At 38.0% G+C, this 24,916-nt stretch overlaps 1 protein-coding gene across 1 annotated transcript in view; it reads right to left on the bottom strand.

The window, feature by feature from the left end:
* The window catches only part of PKNOX2 (PBX/knotted 1 homeobox 2), a 344,867-nt gene that overhangs the window by 132,193 nt on the left and 187,758 nt on the right, over positions 1-24,916 (bottom strand). The window contains exon 3 of the mRNA XM_074216405.1: positions 8,576-8,684. The gene's annotated coding sequence lies outside the window, so the exon portion shown is untranslated. The remainder of the gene's footprint in view (positions 1-8,575; positions 8,685-24,916) is intronic.

Genomic DNA, 24,916 nt, shown 5'->3' on the forward strand with positions numbered 1-24,916 from the left:
TTCCCAAGGTAATAACCCCTATTTGGATCTTCAGCAATGTCAAAAAAAAAAATCACTAACCAAAGAAGAAAGGTTAACATTATCCCCTGACTACCTTTCTCCCAAATTTATCACACTATCCAAGAAAAAGGAAAAGTGACCAGAAGTGATTGGAAGCAAGGAGTGGCAACTGAGAACCCAGTTCCATCCCAAAGTATAATAAAGAGTTTTACATCATGGTAATAATGCAGCCTGTTGGTAGCCCTAAATCTTAGCACAAGGTAGACTAGAAACCAAAAACATCAAGTTCAGTTGAGTTATGATTCCCTCCCATCATCCTCCATTAGCTGATAAACTCCTCCAGAGTAGATTCTACCTGGCACATAATATGGGATTAATAAACATTTGATTGACTGACTGACTAACCAATTTTTGATCTGTTCTGGAACCAAACTTAACTCTGATGGTGGACCAGTTCATGTAATGATGGGCTAACAGTAAGCAAAAAGGGAAGCCCAGAGACAAGGCAGAAGAGAAAGGGAGCAGTTCTCTTTAAGCAAGTCAGCCTTCAAAAGTTGATGAGCAGGAACATTTTGAAGAAAAATACCTTGTCACCCCATCCTTTCTATAAATTGATTGGTTGCTGCTCTTCCTGAAACTGAACATCCAGTTCAGAAAAGATTTGATAATAAGTAGATCAAACTTTGTTGTATGCCGCTTTTGACCCATGTGTTTAACTCTTCATTCAGGATCCCAGTGACTATAAGATAAAATCTTAACTTCTTTACCAGGCAAGAATTCAAGGCTCTTTGATCTAGCTCCATTTCTATCTTCCTACATTCTCCTATCACCCCTTCAAGACAAGTTTTGACCCTCAGAGATATGTTCTATATTCTAACTTCTTCAATTTTGCCAATAATATTCCCCCCCCCCAATCTGGAATGCTACATTTGCAACTGCTTAAATTCTTCCTATTATTCAAGTCTTCCTTTAAAATTTACTGCCTCAGTGAATCATGCCTTCCAACCTAAAATAAATTTATTTTTCTCTGAATTAGACTATTTGAATATATAGTGTATGTATTCGATAAATGTTTCTTGATTAATTGATCAACACTCATTTGAGATTAATCATGTGGTATCTTGTGTATCATTACTGTTCTAAGTAAATTTTAGTAATATCAATAAAAATATATTGATCACCAATTCCATGGAAAGAACTGTATAGGCCATGAAGATAAAAAGAGGAATAAGTTATAGTACCCAGCTTCAAGGACTTTGCCTTGTTCCCTCTTAGATTATAGGTTTTTTGAAAGCTAAGACTTCTTTTTATATTTCTTACCTGTCTCTGTACCTAGTTCACTACTGGAAAATAGTAGGCAGGACTCACTAAGCAGTATGCCATAGAGGAAGAAAGCTCCAGTCTTGGAGTGAGGAGACTGAGACCCAAATCTTAGTTCTGCCTCTTATAGCTACACACGACTGTGGGCAGGTGTACTTTTCTGAACCTCAATTTCCTGTTGTATAAAAAGACTTTTAAACTAGATGGGACTCTAAGATTTCTACCATGTGCTCCCAAAGTGTCATTTGATAGACACAAAAGGTAGTTCTTTGCTAGAACCAAGATACACTCAAGTCAGCTCATTCACCCAGGCCTGGTCAGTTTTAGGGTTTGGAGAAAAATAGCTTAATTCTGACCAAGGGAAGATGGTGATGAGAACCCTACTCCAAAAGATCTCAATGCTGAGAATAGTTATGCTTATACACTCTTTTTTTAAGGTTTTTGCAAGGCAAATGGGGTTAAGTGGCTTGCCCAAGGCCACATAGCTAGGTAAATATTAAGTGTCTGAGACCAGATTTGAACCCAGGTACTCCTGACTCCAGGGCTGGTGCTCTATCCATTGTGCCACCTAGCTGCCCCATGCTTTATACACTCTTAACAATTCTTCTTCACTCTTTCCCCAAGGCTGTTGGGAGGGCTTCTGAGGAAAATAAAGTAGAGTTGGACCTCCTGAATGACTGTAGTGATGGAGACAAAGAGTCCTGCAGAGATGCTGAGCAGATGAGGCTCTGGATTGTGTTGCTATTTTTCCAAGGCAAAGCAAGAAAAAGTCTATTAAGCACCTCTTGTGTGGGAGCATGATGGTAGACAACAAGAGAGATGGGAGTTTTAGAAAATGAATGGTTCTTTGCCCTCTTTGAATTCATAAATAGGCGGAATATGGCTAATACACAGATAATGCACAGTATGAGATGCTGGGGAAAGGTCATCCTGGGTGATGTTTATCTTCATTCCCAATCTGAGAATGAAACTACCTATGTAGCTCACTTGTTCTCATGCCCAGGATAGCTATGCATGGGCTATACCCCTTCCTCCCTGCACACTGCACTTCCCCCTCACCCGCCCCCTGAGTGTGCAGGCATTAGAGAGTTGTGCTGGGGTTTTGTTGCTTGCATGAGGAGATCATTAACAAGGCTTATTTTTAAATCGTAATTGCAAAATGTAAATGCTCCCCAAACTGATGTGTAATTGCTACCCCCTCCACCCCAGCCCTTCCTCTTCAGTGCCAGCTTCACAAGGAGAGAATTAGAAAATAAAAAGGGGGTGGATTATGTAAGCAAAACGGTTTTTTCTTTTTTTTTTTTATAAGAGAGTGAGAGCGCCGAGAATGTAAGCAAGACAGCTGGTGGCTTCTGATTGCCACACACACACACTTCCCAGCATTAGCAGAAAAAAAATAAAATAAAACCAACAAAAAACCACACCCTTGCCAATTGTGCCCATCAAAGGAATAGTGTCAACTTTTAGAGTCCCCAGAACAGACTGTACTGACACATGGACAAAGGGGGGTATGGACCACTGGATGGGGGACTTATATTGTCTGCTTGGACAGGGACAGTTGGACTAGGTTCGGTACATTGAAATGTCCAATATCTCTTGAGAATTGTGTACTAGGCTCTGAAGCATCTCAGCTTTCTATAAAACCCAGGAGGTAGGCACCTTTCCTGATATAATTTTGTCAGGATCCCAATCCTCTGTACCTTCTTTCTACCTCTTGTGCTCCCTTGCTCAACCCCATTACACCAGGTTATGGTATAAAGGAAAATGCCTGGACTTAGAGCCAGGAGAAAAATTTCTTGTTCTGACACTTACTAGTTGTGTGACCCTGGGCAAGTTACCCCTGTACTACATAAAATGAAGATAATAATATCTGTACTACCCACCTTACAAGACTGCTGTGAGGAAACTGTTTTCTAAATCTTAGAGTACCATATGAATTTGAACTAGTGATATTAGTCCTCACCCCAATCCCTCAAATTGAATGGTTCACAAACACCTAAACAACAGAGTCTGATATAATGGGTATGAGCATTAGATTTGAATCCATAAGCACTGTGTCATTTTGATAGACAACTTTCTATCTCTAAATCTTGACTGAGATGGTTGGACCATGAAGAACCCTTCTAACTTTCAAATTCTTAAATATGAATCCTTGAATCTCCAAAGGAAATTGCAAGAATATATGGAAAAAAAACCCCAACTGGGGACCTGGTAACATTTTCCAAGCTTGGTGTTTTCTCTTGCCACATCCTTTAATATTAAGTCCTCAGTTCAGGAAACCCCAAACACACAGCAGTATCCTCTTTCACTCATACATCTCACAATGTTCCCCCTCTCAAATTTGTGACCCAAAAGCAGAGTTTCCAACAAAGAAAACAAAAATGGGTGCCATTGTTTACCCAAACTCTTTAGTCCTAGGCATGAGGACCTTTGGGCCTAAAGTTGAGTTCATGACTGAACTAACCCAGTTCCTCGACTCCTTGCCTGAGAACATAAAGTTGCCCTTGGAACTGGAGACTAGCCCAGGGGTATCTTTTTCCTGGCTGTACCATAATGTACAACACTGATCTCACCTTCCAAACAGACTTTTTTTTTTAGGTTTTTTTCAAGGCAAATGGGGTTAAGTGGCTTGCCCAAGGCCACACAGCTAGGTAATTATTTAGTGTCTGAGACCGGATTTGAACCCAGGTACTCCTGACTCCAAGGCCGGTGCTTTATCCACTATGCCACCTAGCCGCCCCCATACAGACTTCTGGAACAACAGTGGATAGATCCCAAATGGTTGTTGGGATATATAGGATCACAAGAGGAAATGATGAGGAGATTCGGCAAATACTATTTAGGAGTCGATGATATGGAGGTAGAATGGGGAGGTAAGGAAGAGCCAATCTCATTGTTCCAGTCTCAGCTCCCTGTTTGATAATTGAGTCTCTGTTATGCTTTCTGTGTAGTTATCATCATCAACAAAAAGTTAACAAAACATCTACATAGGATAGTCTGCAAAATAATGGGGATGTAGAAGAAATGCAAGTCCTACCTTTGAATATCTTAAAATCTTGTACAGAAGCTTCTAATGTGGAGGCTATGACTTGACTACAATAACTGTCCACAACAGTTAATGAAAAGATGTTGGTCAAAACAACCACAATTATACTTCACCCATTATGGTTAAAATTATTTTGGACAATGGGGTTAAGTGACTTGCCCAAGGTCACACAGCTAGACAATTATTTAAGTGTCTGAAGCCAGATATGAACTCAGGTATTCCTTGACTCCAGGGTCAGTGCCCCACCCATTATGGTTTAATACTTCTGCACTTTGCCCCTTGCCTCCACCATTTGAAGTCTTAAGCACCCACTTTCTATACCAGCTGTCATCCCTTCAGACAATTATAACCTAATCCCTACCAAGACACTCGTACCAGCCAATGCACCAGGGCCATTGGAATAATCCACATGTACCATACCAATGTTCACATATTGTGTAGCAGTGACTGGGAGAGCTCCATTATCTCCATCTTGTTCCCCACAGGATGAAGTTGACTTGTAATTCTTTTAGACAGAAATAGGGCCTGGGCCTGAAACCTCACACTCTTTATGCTGTCCGATTTTCTTTGACACTTATAGTCAAGAGTGCTGCCTAGTTCAGTGGTATGAAAATCAAAAAGAACCAATCCATAAAAAAGGATTTCAACAGGCAGCATATTGATTTAATTTAAAATATAAGTTAGCTATATCATTTTATTTATCTTGTAAAATAGCTTCCAATTACATTTTAATCTATTTCTTCCATAATTTAGGATTATCTCTTTCCTTGATGAGTTTAACATTTCTGGAACTTAGAGGGTAAGGGACTTTCCCATGGTCACATGCAGACTTTTTTTTATCCAAAGGCAATTTGAATACAGGTCTTCACCAGTTCTCTAACCACTGTGTAACACTGCCTCTATGTAGATTATATGATTTAAAATTAAACATATATTGTAGGAAAATGATGAAAAGTTTTTCATTAATTGTATATATATGACCAAAAAAGTTTGGAGAAAATCAATTTTAGAGAAAGAGAAAGATGAATAAAATTGCTACTAGTAATATCAAACCAATGTTGAAAGGGTTGTAAAAAAGGACATGAAAGGATTTTGGTGTAGCTGTGAATCAGTACAACCACTTTAAAAAGAGTGCTGATAATATAAAGTGACTAAAATGTCCATACTCTTTGATTCAAATATTCCACCACTAGAATTATAACTCAAGGAGGTCAGTGATAAGAAGAAAGTCGCCATACATACTGAAATATTTATAGCAGTACTTTTTATGGAAACAAAGAAGTGCCCAGCAACTGGGGAATGGCTATACAAATTGAGGTACATGAATATAATAGAATGGTATTATGCTATAAGGCAATGAAGTCAAACACATAGGATTGAGGCCACTAGACCAAACTACTTTATGCTGACTTGGAAACCACACATTATGTCTTTTTGTATTTTGATTTATTTTGTTAAATATTTTCCAACTATCTTTTAATTTTCCAACTATCTATTCTTGAAAGTGTTGCCAGCTGCAGACTGGCCACATATTGGGTATATCTACTGTTAAGAAATGATGTATATGATAAATACAGAGAAGCATGAAAAGTTTTATTTAATTTGATGAAGATCGAATAAGCAGAACTAAGAAAATAACCTATACAACACAAAACACAAAACAATTACTACAATGCAATTAGAAAGAACTACCATAAAGCAATAAAAAATAAATATAAAATTATAAAGAAGAAACTTGGGATATGAGAAGATACAGCATGCACCCATTCTCACTCCTCTCTACAGATAATGAACATTAGATATATTTTAAGACTTTTTAAATTTATGGACCAGTCATACTAGATCTCTACCTTCCTCTTGTCTTTAACATACACATAAACACACAGAGTTGTAGAGGATGGTTTTCCATGAATTGTAAAGGGGAAGCATTCTGGAGAAATTGTGAAGTAAAAAAAAATTTAAAAATAAAGACAGAAATGGATAACTAGCAAAACAAGGTAGCATGTGATGACAACAGCTTACATACATAAGGTTTTTTGGTTTCAAATACCATACATTACATCATTTAAATTTTACAATTCTGAGAGCTAGAAGATACAACAGCCAATTATGACTGAAGATATTTAAAGGCAGGAATGATTCCTTTTTAATCAACCCCTTGTAGCATAATACACTGATTGTAGATGGTGGCTAATGATAAAATATTATTACATTTACAACAACAAAGAGATGAAGGTTGGCTTAAAATCAGTCAGATAGGGGTGGCTAGGTGGCGTAGTGGATAAAGCACCGGCCCTGGAGTCAGGAGTACCTGGGTTCAAATCCAGTCTCAGACACTTAATAATTACCTAGCTGTGTGGCCTTGGGCAAGCCACTTAACCCCGCTTGCCTTGCAAAAACTTAAAAAAAAAGATCAGTCAGATATTAAACAATAAAGCCAGGAACTTGAACCTAGTTCTTTAGACTTCAAATCTAGTGCTTTGTGCAAATCATTATTAAATGCTACAGAGGTAAGTAACTTCCCTTTATGCAGTGTTTTGCATGTTTTATGTAATTTGATCCTCACAACTGAGGAAGAAGTAAAATTCTTCTATTTTTTATTAGGTGGTTCAATGGGTGGAGTTTTGGACTTGAATCAGAAAGACCTAAATTGAAATTCTGACTGACATTTACTAGTTGAGTGACTATAGACAAGTCCTTGACCTCACTTGGTGTGGTCAGCTTCCTTACTTGGAAAATATAACAAATAATAGCACCTATCACATAGGTTTTTTTTGTGAAGACCAAATGAGATAACAAAGCCCTTTGCTAGTATTGAAGGACTATTTAAATGCTAGTTATTGCTGCTGCATCTACCACCACCACCACTTTATATTTAAAGCAATCAAAGTACAAAGAAGTTGTGATTTGTCTATGATCATATTATCCATCAGGGTTAGTGCTAGAATTCAAGTTCAAGTCCTTCAGTATTCCAAACACAGTTACGTTTCTTTGGGTCAACCTGGACTATTGTCTTCTCTAATATATAGTAAGTTAACAATTTTATCATTTGTATCAATCAGTCAACATTTATTAAATGCCCATTATGTGACAGTCATCATGTTAAGCACCAGGTATTCAAAAAGACTCAAAGAAAGCTCTGCCCTCAAAGAACTTAACAATCTTCATGTATACTCCCTTCTAGCCTTTAAAATTGCTATCACCCTGTTGTAGATCTTCATCAACTCAGCTCTGAAATATTTCATTGGCTTCCTAGTTAGGCTTCTTGTCTCAATTCTCTTGCCATTTCATACTATTCTCCATTCAGCTATCAAATTAATATTCCTAAAACACAAATCAGACCATGTCAACCTCTCCCTTACCCCACTAAACACACACACTCAATTCCAGTGGCTACATATTGCCTCCAAAATTAAGTAACCTCTTATTTAAAACCTCTATTTGGTTTTTAAAGCCCTTTATCACCTGGGTCTCTCCTACCTTTCCAATCTTCCATTTTACATCCCCCACGGACCCTGAAATCCAGTGACATCACTCCTTACCATTTACACTAAACACTCCATTTCTAGATTCTAGGCATTGTCACTTATCACTTGTCCCTGATGCTTCAGATTCCTTGCTTCCCTTTCAGCCTCAACTGAAGTCTCACCTTATGAAAGAGGCCTTCCTCAATCTTCCTTAATGCAGCTGATGTTCTTATATTGATTAACTTAATTTATCCTGAATGTGTTTTGTTTGTATACAGTTGTGAATGTTGTTTCTTCCATTCATCTGAAAACTTCTTCAAAGCATAATCATCTTTTGCCTTTCTTAATTTCCAGTTACAAGCACATTGTCTACCACAGAGTAATTACTTATTAAATGCTTGCTGAATAGATTGACCACAATTTTAAGTCAATCAAGTCAATGAACTTTTTAAAGGACCTACTATGTCCAAATGGTATGACTATGACCAAAATTGTAGCTACCCTAGAACATCGGAAAACATTGATGTCATTCAGGATGCCAGGGCTCCTGGCTGGAAAATCCTCCTCCTGATTAAGCAACTTTGGTTTGGTCCACAACTCTGTCTTAGACCCTTTTAGCTCAATATTCTTGCAGAGGGTCCAGTCAGCAGCAGTTAGAGAAAGACTGGGGGAGAAGGGGTTGGGAAACGGAGGTGTTATGACTTGTGTGTTTTGTGTTAAAAGGTACAAAGACATTTCTTACTGTTTGTGGTGCTCCTAGGTTGCCTCTGGGAGTGTCCACAGGAGTGCTACTCCTCTTCTCTCACTTCCAGATGGGCTGGAAATTCTTTTTTTTACTACAGTCAAAATGCCTGCAAAAGAAGGAGCAAGTAATGGTCAAAGAAATGGAAAGAGATAATAAACAGGGATGATTCTGGCTATTTAGGAGTCCCAAAGGTTTAAGTGAAAATTTTGTTTAAAATCACAACTAATATTTCTATGGTTTTAGGCTTTACAAAATCTTTTACTCACAGTAACTCAGGGGGTTATAGAAATATTAATGTGCGCATTTGATAGGTAAGAAAGCTCTGTCCAAACTTGCCTGCCTCTACCCACAAAGTCACTGATTATCAAAACTTGGCAATCCTCTACCTGAAGTTTCACCTTCTCATTTTACAACTGAGGCCCAGATAAATTAAATAACTAATCTAACACAGCACAAGTGACAGTAATAGGAACAGAGCAAGAGCAGGTCAGCTGCCTCCAAATCTAATGGCCTTTATCCAGTGTCATATCTTGCAATCCCATATACTTGAAAACTGAAAAAAAATCTCTGAAACTAGACCTAGAGCTACCTTTGAAGAATGGGATTAATTACAAATATCTCAGAACTTTGGCATACTGGGCTAGGTCATGGTGTCTATTGAAAGATATTTGAATCCTTAGAACACTCATCTCTATGTTTTTTGAACTTTGACTCCTTTATCATCATCTATTAGATTTCTAGACCTCCAGATTCACATGTGACTCCAATCCTTGAAATATATCTATAGCTTATTTAAGACCTGGGATTTTAGAATCACTAGAAAAGTCACTAATTTCCTTCCTTCAAACCTCACCCCAGTACCTCTGATATTGCCTGAATGTTCAGTGAAAAATTCATTTCTTCATGTTAAGATTTATATCCCTAACAAAATAGTGTAAAAACAACACATTTTCAGTGAATTTAATTCAGTACACATTTATTGAGGGCCTACTGTATCCCACACTGGGCTACATTTCCACAAAATAAAGCATTCCCTGCCCTCAATAAGCTAACATTCAATGGAGGAACCAAGAGATCAGAGATCCAAAGTTTTTATAAAAATCTGAAAACACAAAGCTCTAGGCCTTTCTTATTGTACCATCTATCTGAGATTATTTCAAACATTTAATAAATGCTGATCAATTAGAATTACCCATGTGTGTAAATCTATCTATCTATCTATCTATCTATCTATCTATCCATCCTTCTATCTATGCCTTCTCACCTTTACTAGACCCAGGAGGTCTCTAATTCTTTAACTCTCTCTGTCACTGGGATTATGTTGTCACAGAGCTGGTGCTCAGTAAATGCTCATTTATTCCATTCAGTGTAACAGAGTGTAAAGCATCCAGAATACACAATTTGGAATCTTGAGTTCCAATCTTACCTCCTATATCTATTACTTGTATGATCATTATCAAGTCATTGATCATCACTTTCTTCTTGTGTAATTGCAGCAAAAAATATGGTATTTGGTCATAGGGTTTCATGAGGAAACCATAAACTTTAAATTGTAAAATGAATGTGAATTATTATTAATTTAATGAATGGATAGATAAAAATATATTGAAAGCTCTGGATGTGTTAAGCACTGAATGTATGAATAAAAACAAGATAGAACTTGTACTAAATGCTTTTTCTGGGCTTTGTAAACCATCCTCCAGTCCCCTAAGTGCTGGAGCTACTGGGGGAATCAATAAAAGTTTGAATAGAATTTGAATTGCTGAGCTTTTGGGGTCTTTATCAGAAGAGTCCCTCCCACTGGCATCCTCACCCACTCCTCTAACTAGAAGCCCCACAGCCCCAGACCCAACCTAGCACCAGGAATAAAAGCATCTTTAACTGAACAGTTCCTTTCTAGTTAACACCATCTTAGCCTCGTGTAAAAACACATTTGCACCTCAGTAAAGAATGTAATTAACTAGTGACTGACAACAGGAAGAGCTAAATATCAGCACAGATAGCAGGGAAATGTAAATTTAGAAATTTGTCTGAGCAAGACTTTTCCCAACCCACTTCCCAATCCCTTCTAGAGTTTGAGGTTTGTTTTTAGGGTGTGGAAAGGAGGGCAGTGGGGATCATGAGGAAGGCCAGATTCCCATGGATCAAAGGAGAGGAAACCAGGGCATAGCTGAGTTGGGCTAAACTGGGAGAGAAGGCAGACTTGTTAATGAATTCCCACTCAGACAAAGAAGAGTTGAAACAAAAAATCAAAACAGCATCCTGCACTTCACTTTCCCTACCCTTCAAATGAGCAGAGTGCTCAGGTGAAAAGCAGACACAAGGCCCTTTCCTCAGGGATACACCCTTGTTCTTAATATTGGTCATAGAGGTGAAATCAGATTGTCATGAACATCATAAACAGCCCCAAAAGGAAAAGCATGTTGGATTATAAGGAAAACTGAGTGTTGCAGAATTGATGCTATTGAATTATGGTATTGGAGAAGACTTTTGAGAGTCCCTTGGACAACAAGGAGATCGAATCAATCCAACGCTAAAGAAATTAATTCAGATAATTCACTGGAAGGTCAAATACTGAAGCTGAAGCTTAAATATTTTGACCACATGATGAGAAGACAGAATTCACTAGAAAAGATGCTGATGATGGCAAAGATTTATGAAGACAAAAGGAGAAGGGATTGGCAGAGAGTAAGATGGATGGTGTCGTGAAAACAAGAAACATGAGATAGTGGAGAATAGAGGGCCTGTCATGCCATGAGGTTATGAAGAGTCAGACATGACTGAAAGATTGAACAACAGATGTGCTAGTTACTTGATTCTCAAAGATCAAAACAAAACAATTCATACCCTCAAGAAACTTATATTCTTATGATGAAAAATCATATGTACACAGAAAAATAAATAAATACTAGAAATCTTACAAGAGGGAGGTGATAAGGGAGTACATTTGAGTACTGGGACAGTCCTATGAGAAGACAGAGAGATGAATGATGGAAGATCAGGTAGGTAAGTGGAGCAGGAAGAAAACCAATGTCAAGTACATAAAACAAAGTTATTATGCAATGTCTGGAAAGGTAGACTGAACTATACTGCTTGAAACAGCAGAGCTATATATTTCTTAGCGGTAATAAGGAGACACTGGTGTTTGCTGAGGAGAGTGGCATACATGGTCCGATTCATGCAAAGGGATAACAATTTGATATCTGAATTGAAGAGAGAAGCGACTAGAGGCAAGAAAAACAATTAGAATATTGTGACAATAGGATGATAAGGGTTTGAATCAAAAATGTAGGGGTGTGTGTATGTGTGTGTGTGTGTGTTGAGATAGAGGAGAGCAACAAGAATACTTTTACTATTTACCATATTTATGAGGAAATCACTCTAAATAGTTACAGAATTATAAGTTTTTTAGTAATCATTATTAATAACAAGTCAAGCTCCTATGATTTCATCCATTTCTAATTTAGAAGGCCAGGGAGGTGACTCAGCTAAAATTAAGTGTCAGAAGCAGAATTTGAACCCTAAGTATTCCAGAATTCAAGTTCAGCACTCTTTCTACTATACTACATTGCCTTTCAACAATAATGCTATTAACACCATCTATTTTAAGAATGATAATTACTGTGAGTATAAGCACATCAACTTGATTTTGTGAGTGTGTATATGTGAGTGTGTGTGTGTGTGTGTTTAGTTCTAGCAGAGACTCCTCTTTATCTTCCACAAATTTCTCTGAATCAATAAAATGATAATAAATAAAAATTCTGGGAACTGACCTATTTTGCATGCTGCTGCTGCTGCTGCTGTTTGTCCTTTGATCTCAAAGCAAATCATGACATCAGGGGAGGTGATTCCATGACAAGTACATGAATTGGATTTGAATGGGGGGGGGGAGATACTATGCTTAGCCACCAGCCTCACTTTCTCCTCCAGAACCATCCAGGTCCAGTGGTTCGATATGGATCAGGACGACTGGACATGGTCCTGGATGTGAGGCAAACAGGTTTATGTGACTTGCCCAACGTCACACAGCTAGAGTATCTGAGGCTGAAGCTGGATTAGAACTCTTGTCCTTTTGATTCCAAGACCAGTACTCTAGCTGCCCCTAATATTTTTCATGTTAGCCAAGTAAAGACATACCCTGACTATGATCAAGTACTCACAGAATCTCGAAATAGAAAAGAAGCTACCTAATGGAACTTGATATTTGATAACCTTCTACAGCACCCACAATAAGACCTCCAGAGAGCCAACCACTAACTCCCAATGTTCCATTTCATTTCTATAGAATTCAGTTTTTTATAACTATTAAATTAGCCTTTCTTCAATAATTAAAATATTTTTAATATGAATTAAATTTATTCTATGTACATTTCCCCAATTACATGTTAAAACTATTTTTTTAGACATTTAATAAAAGTTTTGTTTCAAATTCTATCTTTCCCTCCAATCACCCCTCCCTGAGATGGGGAGCAATCAGACATAGTTAATACATGTGCAATCATGTAAAACATTTCCAAATTAGTCATTTTGGATAATATAACTCACATTTCTAAACAGTTCTAACCAAAAATATGCAAGAGCCAATTCGAAATGGCTGGAGAGAGCAATAGTTAAAATGCCACAAATAAGGGATTGATTTATTATGGATGATTGTTTAGACCCGGTTTCAAAATGTCCAATTAACTGTTACCCAAATCAAATTAAATTGTAAATGGAAACTATTTAACAATATAAATAAAAATGCAATGCAACATAGATAATGTTACTATGTGATTTTCTTAATCAATTAACTGTGCCGGCACAGTTTCTAGGTTTGACACTGCTAGATTTCTGCTGGTTCATGCTATATATATTATTATCATTATTATGATTATCCATACTCTGTTGTATTTCAATTTATTTTATTCAAAAATTTCTGATCAACTTTTAATTTGCTACAGTTGCATGGGGAATTTTGACATTTCTGGTCTAGATTAAATTTAAAAGTTACCATATTTTTTTTTAGGCTTTTGCAAAGCAGTGGGGTTAAGTGGCTTGCCCAAGACCACACAGCTAGGTAATTATTAAGTATCTGAGGCCGGATTTGAACCCAGGTACTCCTGACTCCAGGGCCGGTGCTCTATCCACTGTGCAACCTAGCCAACCCAAAAGTTACCATTTTTTGCCTGGAGAGATAGTTGTTCAACATTTCCCAGCATATTCCTGGTTCTAGTTCTAGGAAGTTTGAGCTTCCATCAAGGTTAAATTTCCCTCTTTAAAACTTTTTATATCTTTTCTCTGGATCAAGTAGAACAAGTTCAATTCTTGTTGCATGACAGTCCTTCAAATGCCTGAAGGTAGCCACCATATCTTCTCAGAATCTTTTACTGGCTTAATAGCTCTAGCTTCTTCAACAATTCTTCATATAACATGGCTACCCTACTTTGAATGCACTTTAAAATTTTTGAGTGTCCTTCCTAAAGATGATGAATGAACACAGAACAGAAGTGGTCTGATCAATCACCTCTTTAGTCCCAATCACCTTAGCTTTCAGGGATGCCATATTATACTGTGGACCCTCATTGAAATGCTTCAATAAACCACCCCAAATGTCCCATTTGTTAATCATTTATTAAATACCTACTATGTGTAAGGCCCACTGGTGTTAGTATTGAAGGGGTATTTTTTTGGGGGGGAATCCATACATAAAATTTCATTGCTATAAGGAAATGTCTGGTGAAGAGGCTTCCTGCACCACTGTAGTCCAGGAAATGTTCTGAAATGTATAGTCTTGCCCAGGACCAATCAATTAGTAAGTGTTTAAGCCAGGCACTGTGGTAAAGGAACTAAGTTGGTAGCATGTAGGGAGGAGCAATGGGAAGGTAAGATTCAAGTTTTCTATAAAGGAAGAGTAGTCTATGAGGCAGAGATAAAGAAAGGACCTCCATGCATAGAGAGTGGCATATGAGAGGTCAGTTTGGCAGGATTGAAGACTGCAGTAATGCTCATTAAGGATGGAAGAATTTTTTGGGAACCAGTTGGGAAGAGTAATAAAAGCTAAAGAGAGGAGTTAATATGCTATCCTAGAAGCAATTGGGAGCCACTGGAGTAGACTGAGAAAGGGAACAAAAAGATTTGAGACTAGAAATGACAAACAGACACATACACACACAGACACACACACACAGACACACACACATACACACACACACACACACACACACACACACACACACACACACACACACAGAGTATCCAGGTCTATTTGACTTGTAGTTTGGCTCTCCAAGAAACATAAACAAAAAGAAAAAAAAAACATGCAGGTAAACAGGGAGCTTATATTCTAGTGACTCTTTTTCAAGATAATTGTTTGTTGTGTAACAACTCTTCCCCCATCTGTGAAATTGACTTTTTGAATCCAATGAATAGTTTCTATAGTTTACTCCTTCAAATTTTATCTTACTAAATTTCATCCCACAAGCCAGATATATTTTGGGGTCTTTATTGGAAACTATACAGAATTTCTGGTTTCAGTAGGTGACTGCTACTCCCTCCCTTGTTTTTGGATGTATGGCAGTCCAAAGTTAGCTAGCCTAACTTTTATTTCATCTAATTTAATAAGTATATGAGATTATTTATTATTTCTGAAGAAACATAATGTAAGGTAATGCAACATTATAGGGAGCAGTTGCTTCCACAGCACAATGGAAATGAATGCCCAGGAAGTCTCATTACAATATATTTAAAGTGTTGTTATGAAATACATTTCAGTATAATGGCTAGGTGAACAGCTTCTGATTTAGGAAGCATGGGTTTAGAAGCATTTTACTTCTGACACAATACTGTGAGACTCACATTTGAAAAAGGAGAAGAATAGAGATTAAGCCTGCAATTTAATTGGAAGAGTGAAGTAAGGAAACTTCCTCTACAAATTCAAGTCAATATTTTCTTTACAACTTAAAAATTTTACAGAGTTACCCAGAGCACAGAGAGATTAAGTGATTTAGGGATAATATAACTAGAATGTGTCAGAGGCACAGTCAGCTCTCTATCTACTATAGCACACTGTTCCCTCTGTTTGGGCATGAGTGTGCATTTGTATGTGCCTGTATACATGCATATTATGATAATAACAATGTTATTATCCAGGGTCTTTATGCTTGGAGATATCCATTCTACTTCAACCCTTGGATCTTCTTGTCTCTAAAAGACCCATCCACAAGATTCACTTATAATAATTCCAGATAATGCCAGTGGTCATTCTGATCAAAGCCTCAGGATCATATTTATCTAAGGTCTTTAAAGGACCATGAGAAACCTAAGAGGAAACCTTATCTCATGGGGGAAGTCCTTAGGCAGGTCCTGGCAACATTATAGATAATTACAGAGACAAGAGTTGCATGTGTGTGTGTGTGGGGGGGGGGGATAAAGAGAAAATATGGGAATGAAATGCTATAGCCAAATCTTAGGACAAGCTTGGATGGAACAGCATGACTGAGATAAAAAAAATTGAGATATATGGAAGCCCTGTGCTTTTGAGCATAGGGTTTTAATAATCAGCAAATGAAGAAACTGATCACTCACAAACCCTTTCTTCCCTCCTTCCCCAAGTATTCAAGGGCTATTATTGACTTGGGGCTGAACTTTCCTAGGTCTCAGAGATTTGGAAAGAGAATCCAAGTCTTTAGCATTGGGAATGCAGTGATCTCGCTTCAAGACTGTGCAACTTTCATCATAAGATTAAACTGGAGAAAGTGAAATATAGAGGAGGCAAAACACTTTCACCAAAGTTTCAGAGCAAGAGAATCATAAGCAGAAAACAGAAACTAAGAATTCTAAAACTCACTTAGCTATTGAAGCTTCTTCATTTTCTAAATAGGGCACTCATCTGGAAATTGCAAAGGAGACAGCTCTGCTCTAAAGGTAGTCCCACAAGTGAGTTGCTTGGGAATTTTACTTTGCTCACTCCTCTGAACCTGTGATGATTGATTCCTCTAAAAAACCTGTAATGGCACTCAAGACAAAGCCTTCTGGAGATAGGGATCAGGTCACTGGGAAGGTTGAGAACACCTAAAGGTTTAGGTCCATGCTGTTCTCTACCTCTTCTGGAGAAGTAGAAAATGCACAGGCTGCCTTGTAAGCCACTGACAAAAGCACTGTTTTTCCTTCTGGTGATTTTACCTTCACTCATTTCTGGTTCACTTTCTCTTCTTTTCCCTGTCCCATCCTTTCCTTCTTACCTCAAAATGATAGTGATTAGGGGGGAGAGAGATACCTTATTACCCTCATAGTAAAGCAGCTCACAGCATAGAGAAGCAGTCATGGAATCTAGGAGACAATTAGAAAAATAGCAAGGGGTCCACAGATCCATGTGAGTCCATAAAGAGGCAAACATCCAGTTTGCTGATTAAATAAATAAATCTGATGAATATGTATATTACTGATTTTTTAATTTTACTCTTTTTACTAATTTTTTAAATTTATTATTAAGGGATTTTTTTTTTGCAAGGCAATAGGGGTTAAGTGGCTTGCCCAAGGCCACACAGCTAGGTAATTATTAAGTGTCTGAGGCTAGATATGAACTCAGGTACTCCTGACTCCAGGGCTGGTGCTCTATCCACTGCACCACCTAGTTGTGCCAACTAATTTTTAAAGTATAAAAATGCAATTTTGGTTAATAAAATATACATTTATTTAAAAGCATTGCATTGTAGTTTTGTGTTATCATGTATTTTCTCAACCAATAATACAACTATTATCATATGGAAATGTGTAAAAAATTTTGACATTAAAAAGCAACTTTATACTTGAAGAGATCAGGAAACACTGAACTACTTACAAGACCATAGCCATATGAAGGGTCCTCAGAGCCTACTTGGTCCAAACTCTTCTTTGTTTAACTAGGAAAACAGAGGGTCCAAGAAACATGACTTAATTTGGCCCCAGTACAAAGTGAACATGATAGAGAGCTGAGATTTGAACCCAAGCCTATATGACTCCCAAGTCTAATGTACTTTCTAACACTAAGACAGTAGTTTCTCCCAAGGATCTCTATAAGCATCTTCATTCACCAGCTTAGTTCATTCTTTGTTCACCTCTCCTTTTCAAGTCCTCTTTCTCTCTCCCCACCTCCTATATGTCTCCTCTTAAGTAATGCATTAAACAGGATGGACCATACTATACTGTACTACATCACACCAGTATTGGCAAAGAAAAAAATCCAGGGTTGACTCCCCACTTGGGGATTAATAAAATACATGATTGAGAAAAGAAATAAGATCAGAGGTGACACCAACATTTCACCTTCAGGGCTCTACTGAAATAAATAGATTTCCCCCCCTCTAACTAACAACTTATCTTGTTCGACTTGTTTTCCAACAGCCTGGAGAAGGCTTGAAGGCAGAAATATCACCTCTAATCTCCTTTCTATCACTGCTAGCTATTCCACTGAGTATAAGGCGAGGAACTGACATGACAGAGAAGAGAGGAGAATGAGAGGCAAACTGAGAGGAGGGGGATGAGGAAGCTACTGCCACAGCATCCAGATTTAAAAGCCCACAGCCATTAGGCAACATTTGTAGCCTACCAACTATCTCCCTTTAGGAGGTAGAAGGCGAGCTGGGGTACTATTTCTCAGAAGTTGAGATGAGAGAGCTCCTCCTCTTTTTCATTCCTTCAAAAGTCTTTTTCCTCTAAGAAGCCAGCAAGCTATCTGCTCCCCTGTAGCCCCTTGACCGGGAGGTTAAGCTCCAGCCCTGGTTCCCTGAACACCCAATTAACAGTCAGCCTAACAGACACTTCCAGGTTTCATGGGAGGTAGCCAGAGAGACTCAAGTAGCAATAGATGCTGTGGACACTGGGCTCAATGTGACCTGATGGGCCTGGTACCCAGGAGCAAGAGAGGAAGAGGGAAGAAGTCTGGAAATATAATACTTTTCATCATCTATCACAAGTACAGAGACAGATTCACTTCTAAAAAGCTGCCCATGATAGTTACCTCCCAGGAATTGAAAGATTGGGTCATCCCTGGAAGGATAATGACTCCAAAGAGCAATCGGTCATTTGTTCTGTTGGCCAGTGAGCAATGGGACACAAGGAAAAGAATAGCAGAGGACTGAACAACTAGAAACTTAGTTAGCTGGGCTAGGATAATGAGGATTTGTTCAATTTTCATTGGGAAGGATGAACTACCCTTTTAACTATATACAATCATAGTCTAAATTCTGAGAGCAGAAAAACCTCTAAAACACGTATGTGGTTAGCTGGACTAGTACATATTCTATTCATTTTTGTACTTAGTCACAAACTGCCTTTTAATCTTCTCTCTCTCATGTGTTTCAATTCAGTTACTCTAATGGTACTGTAATCCCACAAAGAAAAGGGACCATATCTTAAATTTCATTCCTTCATTAAACCTACATGAATTAAATACTAACTGTGGGCAGAGTGTTATGCTAGGTACTAAGGGAAACAAGACAAGGACCATGCATTCAATAAACTTACAACCTCGTTGGTCGATAATACACATATAGAAAGGTAATACAAAATATCACATGATAAATGCATCAAAGAGGTACAAAATCAAGTAATATATGAAATATGGGAACAAGAGAGACTTCCTGAGGAAAGTGGCATTTGAAATGATAGAAATGCAACAGAGAGGAGGAAAAACTTGTGGTCTCGGAGAATTGTAAGAAAAGGGGAATACTTGTCTGTTAAATGGTCAGGGTGTATGTAGAAGGGAGTAATATGAAAAAAGGATAGATAGTAAGCATGATACACACTGGTGCTTGGGCATCCTTGAATGCCAGGCAAAGAAGTTTATATTTTACTTTGTAGGCAATTAGGAGGGCTAGAATAACTTTTGAATGGAAGTAGTTTGAAAAAAACAGGAACAGATGCAAAAATGCTGTGGAGCAAAGGGATAAGATTTAGTACCTGACTGCATATGAAAAATGATGGGGGTAGAAAGAGTCAAGATTTCAAATTTGGGAGAATGAGAAAGGTGTCATTAGATTACCTTTCTGGACCTTTATCATCTTTAGAAACTCATCATTCTTCAAGATGTTATCATCTCAGAAATTCACATCCCTGTCAGGTTAAGTTCCACCCCTACCCGTAGTTCCATTTCAGTCTTTTTTAATGTGTTGTATCCTCTTAGATGGAGAAGGAAATGGCAAACCAATTCAGTATCTTAGTCAAGAAAACCCCAAATGGAGTCTCTGAAGAGTCAGACACCACTAATTGACAAAACAATCACCAGCTACCTTTATTAGATTATAAGCTCCCTGAAGAAAGGGATTACTGTGTGACTTTTTTTATATGTCTAGCACTTAGCACTGGGTCAAAGAAGGTACATAATAAATGTTTACTGAATGAGTTATTTATGAAATGGTGGCTCACTGGAGGAGTTAGTGGGAGTGGGGGGGGAATCACAAATTTGTTTTTTAGAACATGCTAAATTTGAGTTATATGAGATATATTCAGGTAGCAATATCTTGGAATGAGTTGGATACTTCAGTATGGAGCTCAGCAAGAGAGGTCAAATCTAAAGCTATGGAGTCAGAAGAAACCTATATAGAGTTGGTAGTTGAACCAAGAGAATGAGATTGCTAAAGAAGGAAGTATATATAGTGAGATCAAAACCAAAATTCTTGTGCACAGTCACCTTAAGGGGTCATGGAACAAAATAGAGTCAATGGGAATCCAGATAAGTCGCTGTGGAGTTTGAACAAAGTTCAAGGACTATTCCCTTTAATTTAGAAAAAAACAGATACCTTTTTGTCTGATCTTGTTACCTCTTAGACTTCTCTTCTCTTCTTTAAGGATATGATTTCTCTCTCATCACACCCAATTTGGATCAAGGTACAACATGGAAACAAAATAAAGACGGGCAGATTGCTTTCCGTGGGGGGTGGGGTGGGGGAGGGAAGTAAGATTGGGGGGAAAATCGTAAAACTCAATATCTTTAATAAAAATTAATTTTAAAAAAAGAGTCAATGGGAGAGTCAGAATAGGGATAGTTATAGTTAGAAGGGGAACCAGGTCAATTTACCTCCTTTAAAACCAAAGAAGCAAACACTTATCTAGTAGATGAGAAGAAATGAGGAGGGAAGTTGTCAATAGTGTCAAATGCTGCATAAAGTTCATGAAAAATAAGTGCTAAAAAAAAGGTCATTGGATTTGTCTGGCGACTTTAAAGAATGATGTTACAAGAGAATGGTGAGAAGATGTCAAATGGCAAGGAGTTGAAGAGAGAAGAAATAGTGAGGAAGTATTGACAATTTTTTCAAGTTTAGCAATGATGGGGAAAAGGAATATGGAACAGGAAGTGGCTGGGATAGAAAGGTCAAAGAAAGAATTTTTAAGACTGGGTAGATCCAAGCCTATTTGTAAGCATAAAAGAAGGAGTAAAAAAAAAAAATGAGAGGAATCACAGACATAAAGAAAATGACAAAGACAACAACATGCTGCCACCTCCCTGTTTCTACTCCCCCACCTCAGATTGCCAGAATAAGGCAGTTGTAATGGGATCAGTCAGTCAATAAACATTTATTAAGTGCAAACTCTGTTTCAGCACTAAGCACTGGATCAAAGATGCTGTTAGACAGATTAGCTTTAATGAGGAATAGGGATATCTGTTCTTCCATAAACAAAAGGAAGAAAAACAATGATTGATGATGTTGAAAAAAATTGGAGGAAAGTTGACATCAGGTGGTTTCAATCTTCTCAATGAAGTAAGAGGCTAAGCTATCAATTTTAAATGTAAGACTTTCTCTTGTGACCTCTCCAACACCTATAAAATAGAACATTTTGAACTGAATTATCCTTTTAATTGTAGGTAGGACATAACCTGGAAAAACAAAATCTGATAAATATTTTGTCATTCAATTAATATTTTTAGGTGTTTTTTTTTGCAAGGCAAATGAGGTTAAGTGGCTTTGCCCAAGGCCACACAGCTAGGTAATTATTAAGTGTCTGAGGCCGGATTTGAACTTAAGTACTCCTGACTCCAGAGCTGGTGCTTTATCCACTGTGCCACCTAGCTGCCCCCATTCAATTAATATTGATAGCTACCCAAAGAGCCCTGAAATTGTTTATCCCTTGAAAGGTACCTTGTGAAATTATGAATAATCACTTCCAGTTCAATAAACAATTGTAGAGGATATTGTATAAAACATTAACCTTTTGATTAACTCTAGCAAATGTCTTTTGAGGTTCATTCCAACTCTAGGATTCTATAGATCTGGGAACCAGGATAGTATAACTACTGGGAACAGATTTAAGGTCAAAAATTTGACATTGATGTGTTATTCCATCTAAGGTGACCTGGAAAATTAAGTCTTATTTAGTCACAGGAAAGATGTGAAAAGGCTTGAGGAGCGGTGGTAGAAAGCCAGTTGTACAATGGAAAATTTTCAGCTGAAAGTAAATATCCCTTATAGCTCCATGAACAACTTCTCTCAGGAAGTTGCCTTTGCTCAGATAAGTGACTCTTGTCTTCCCTCTCAGAGCATAGGACTGAAACCCTAGGCTGCTAGGGGTCAAGTACTACTAAGATGATTTGAAAAACTAGACTTGGAGCACTTTTCAGAGCTGATATGGAATGGGGCTACATCTCAGTATAGTTCAACTATTCCCTCCAGCCTTGATGCAAAAGAGCTGTGGGCTACTGAATGAAAAGCTAGGACAGATTCAAAAGAACATTAAACTTGAAGCCAGTTGAAAGAATTCAAATCCCAGCTCTGCCTTTGACTGGCTCACTGTATCTTTGGACAAAATTATTTACCCTCCAGTTGGTTAATAAACCACCAGATAATCTAGAATGTCTTTTTCAGACAAGGTCCCATCTTGTTGCTGTATAGTCAAAAGTAGGTATTGACCACAACAACAACATCATCTTTGTTTCATTTCCCAAGCACTGAACTTGGAATCAGAATAATTTGGGCTTAAATGCTTGCCTAGAAATTTACTAGGTGCATGATTCTGAGAAAGTCACTTACTTAAGCCTCAATTTGTGAAATGAGAACAAATAATAGTAACCATTCACAAGTCTGTTGTAAAGATATCCATGTAAACACTTTACAAATAAGAATTTTGCAAATTTTTTTTATTTATTTTGGATTTTTGCAAGGCAATGAAGTTCAGTGGCTTGTCTAAGGTCACCAGCTAAGTAATTATTAAGTGTCTGAGGCTGGATTTGAACTCAGACCCTCCTGACTACAGGGCTGTTGCTCTATCCACTGAGCTGCCTCTAACACTTTAGATATAATTATTTTAGCTCTAATAGTTCAGAATTCTATGAGATTTCAATGAATTTTTACATGAAATGATTTTACAAAGAACATAACAGAAAATATGTTAATCTGCACCCCAAATTTAGAAATTAACATGTTCGGGTCTTTTGGAAGTAAGGTTGCAGTGCTGTCTTTCAGGAACTAAGCATAGCTGCAGCATGACCCTTCTGCTTACCCTGTTGGGAGTGGACAAACTAGGAAGGAGGCAGCTCCCTTCTATGCATTACTTAGGAAATAAATGGGAAGAATTCTTCTCATCATTTGTTGAGTCGGTGACATTTCATTTGACAAAGAATCTTGGAAAAACCTCTCTTGGGACTAGTTTTGGGGCCAGGCCTTGATAATATTGCTTTATTGAAAGAGATGCAGGGAACTGTGCTCCGGATGGCCTTTTATATTGTGGTAATTTATGCAGGAAATGAGAAATCATTTTCTTCTTAGGAAACATGCACACACACCATCACTGAGGCACCCCATTTCACATATGCACAATTGCACTCAGTCACACTCACAGAGCGACTGTCATAGCCACCTACCGACACTCGGTGTCACACATATTCTTTGCCACACACAGAGTTGCAAACCAAGAGACTCAATAACAGACTGGCAGCTCTCTCTCTCTCTCTCTCTCTCTCTCTCTCTCTCTCTCTCTCTCTCTCTCACACACACACACACACACACACACACACACACACACACACACACAGGAACTGACATACCCAACTTGCCAAACTGTCAAGGCAAGGCTTCTTCCTTTAACTATGCCTTCCAGGGGAAATTGAGATTTTTCCCTCACATGTAAATTTCAATCATTAAGAAAGGAAAAAGAAGCATGATATGGAAGAAATTAATCTCTCTGTGCCTCTCCCCCTTTCTCAGGTCCCCTTTCTCTCCTCCCATGATCACACTTAATATGGAGATGCTGCACCCCTGGTGACCTGAAGCCAAAGGCACAACTTCCAACTGAAGGAAGATTTATATCTGATTGCTTCAAGAGATTTCAGTCATTGTAGACTTCCTTAGGATATTAAAAGAGGAATAATAAGTAAGAAATAATACATGTTTATAAAATTCCCTTTCCATCCCCAACCCCACCCAAAATGCATCTTTTGCTACTAAATGTGGGACAGAGAGACTCTGGGACATCTGAAAGTTAAAACTTCAACTCTGTGCATTGACCATGATGAACCCCTAGCAGGAGCAGAGCAGAGCCAAGGAGCCCAGCATCCAAATGGCTCCTAAATCCTGAGGAAACTCATGATAAGTTAAAATCATTAGACTGGGACTACTGGTTTTAGTTCAGGTTCTAGTAGAAACAAATGACTTTACTTCTCTGGACCTTAGTGTATGTTTCCATAGGATGAGGCAGAGGGATGACATGAACTCTTAAGGTTCTTTCCATCTGTAACCTTTTATATAGTTTTATGATACCACCCAGGTAATACTCATACTCCTTGAAAAACCAGTAACCATCTCCCTGAGGCTCACTCTTCTCCTTGGCCCAAGAATACTCCCAAGACTAGTCAAACTAAATCTCACAGATGCCTTCTAGGAATTCAAGGATTCAGGGATGTCCTAGGGCTGTCCAGGAATTCAAGGTATTATGTATCCCTGATATCTAGGGCAAATTACTGTATTCCCAGTAGGCAAAGGTACAAAAATGAGCATTAATTGTTCTTGCGGTTATCTCTGTTGAGAATGAAGGGACAGGGGGAGCTAGGTGGCGCAGTGGATAGAGCACTGACCCTGGAGTCAGGAGTATCTGAGTTCAAATCCAACCTCAGACACTTAATGATTACCTAGCTGTGTGGCCTTGGGCAAGCCACTTAGCCCCATTGCCTTCCAAAAAAAAAACAACTTGGAAAACTTGGAAAACAATGAAGAGACAGCAGTGATGACAAAGAATAATATAATGCTACTTAATATTTTAATGGCTCTTGATGTCTTTTGGTGGTTTGATTTTTTTGGTTTGTTTTTTTAGAGTGAAGGTTATTCTGGTAATAATTTCCCTGACTTGCCTTTTTTGTTTTAAGCATGTGTTTGAATGTTTATATATACATAT

Source organism: Macrotis lagotis, chromosome 1 (assembly GCF_037893015.1).
Source record: "Macrotis lagotis isolate mMagLag1 chromosome 1, bilby.v1.9.chrom.fasta, whole genome shotgun sequence".
In the NCBI taxonomy this organism is placed as follows: domain Eukaryota; kingdom Metazoa; phylum Chordata; class Mammalia; order Peramelemorphia; family Peramelidae; genus Macrotis; species Macrotis lagotis.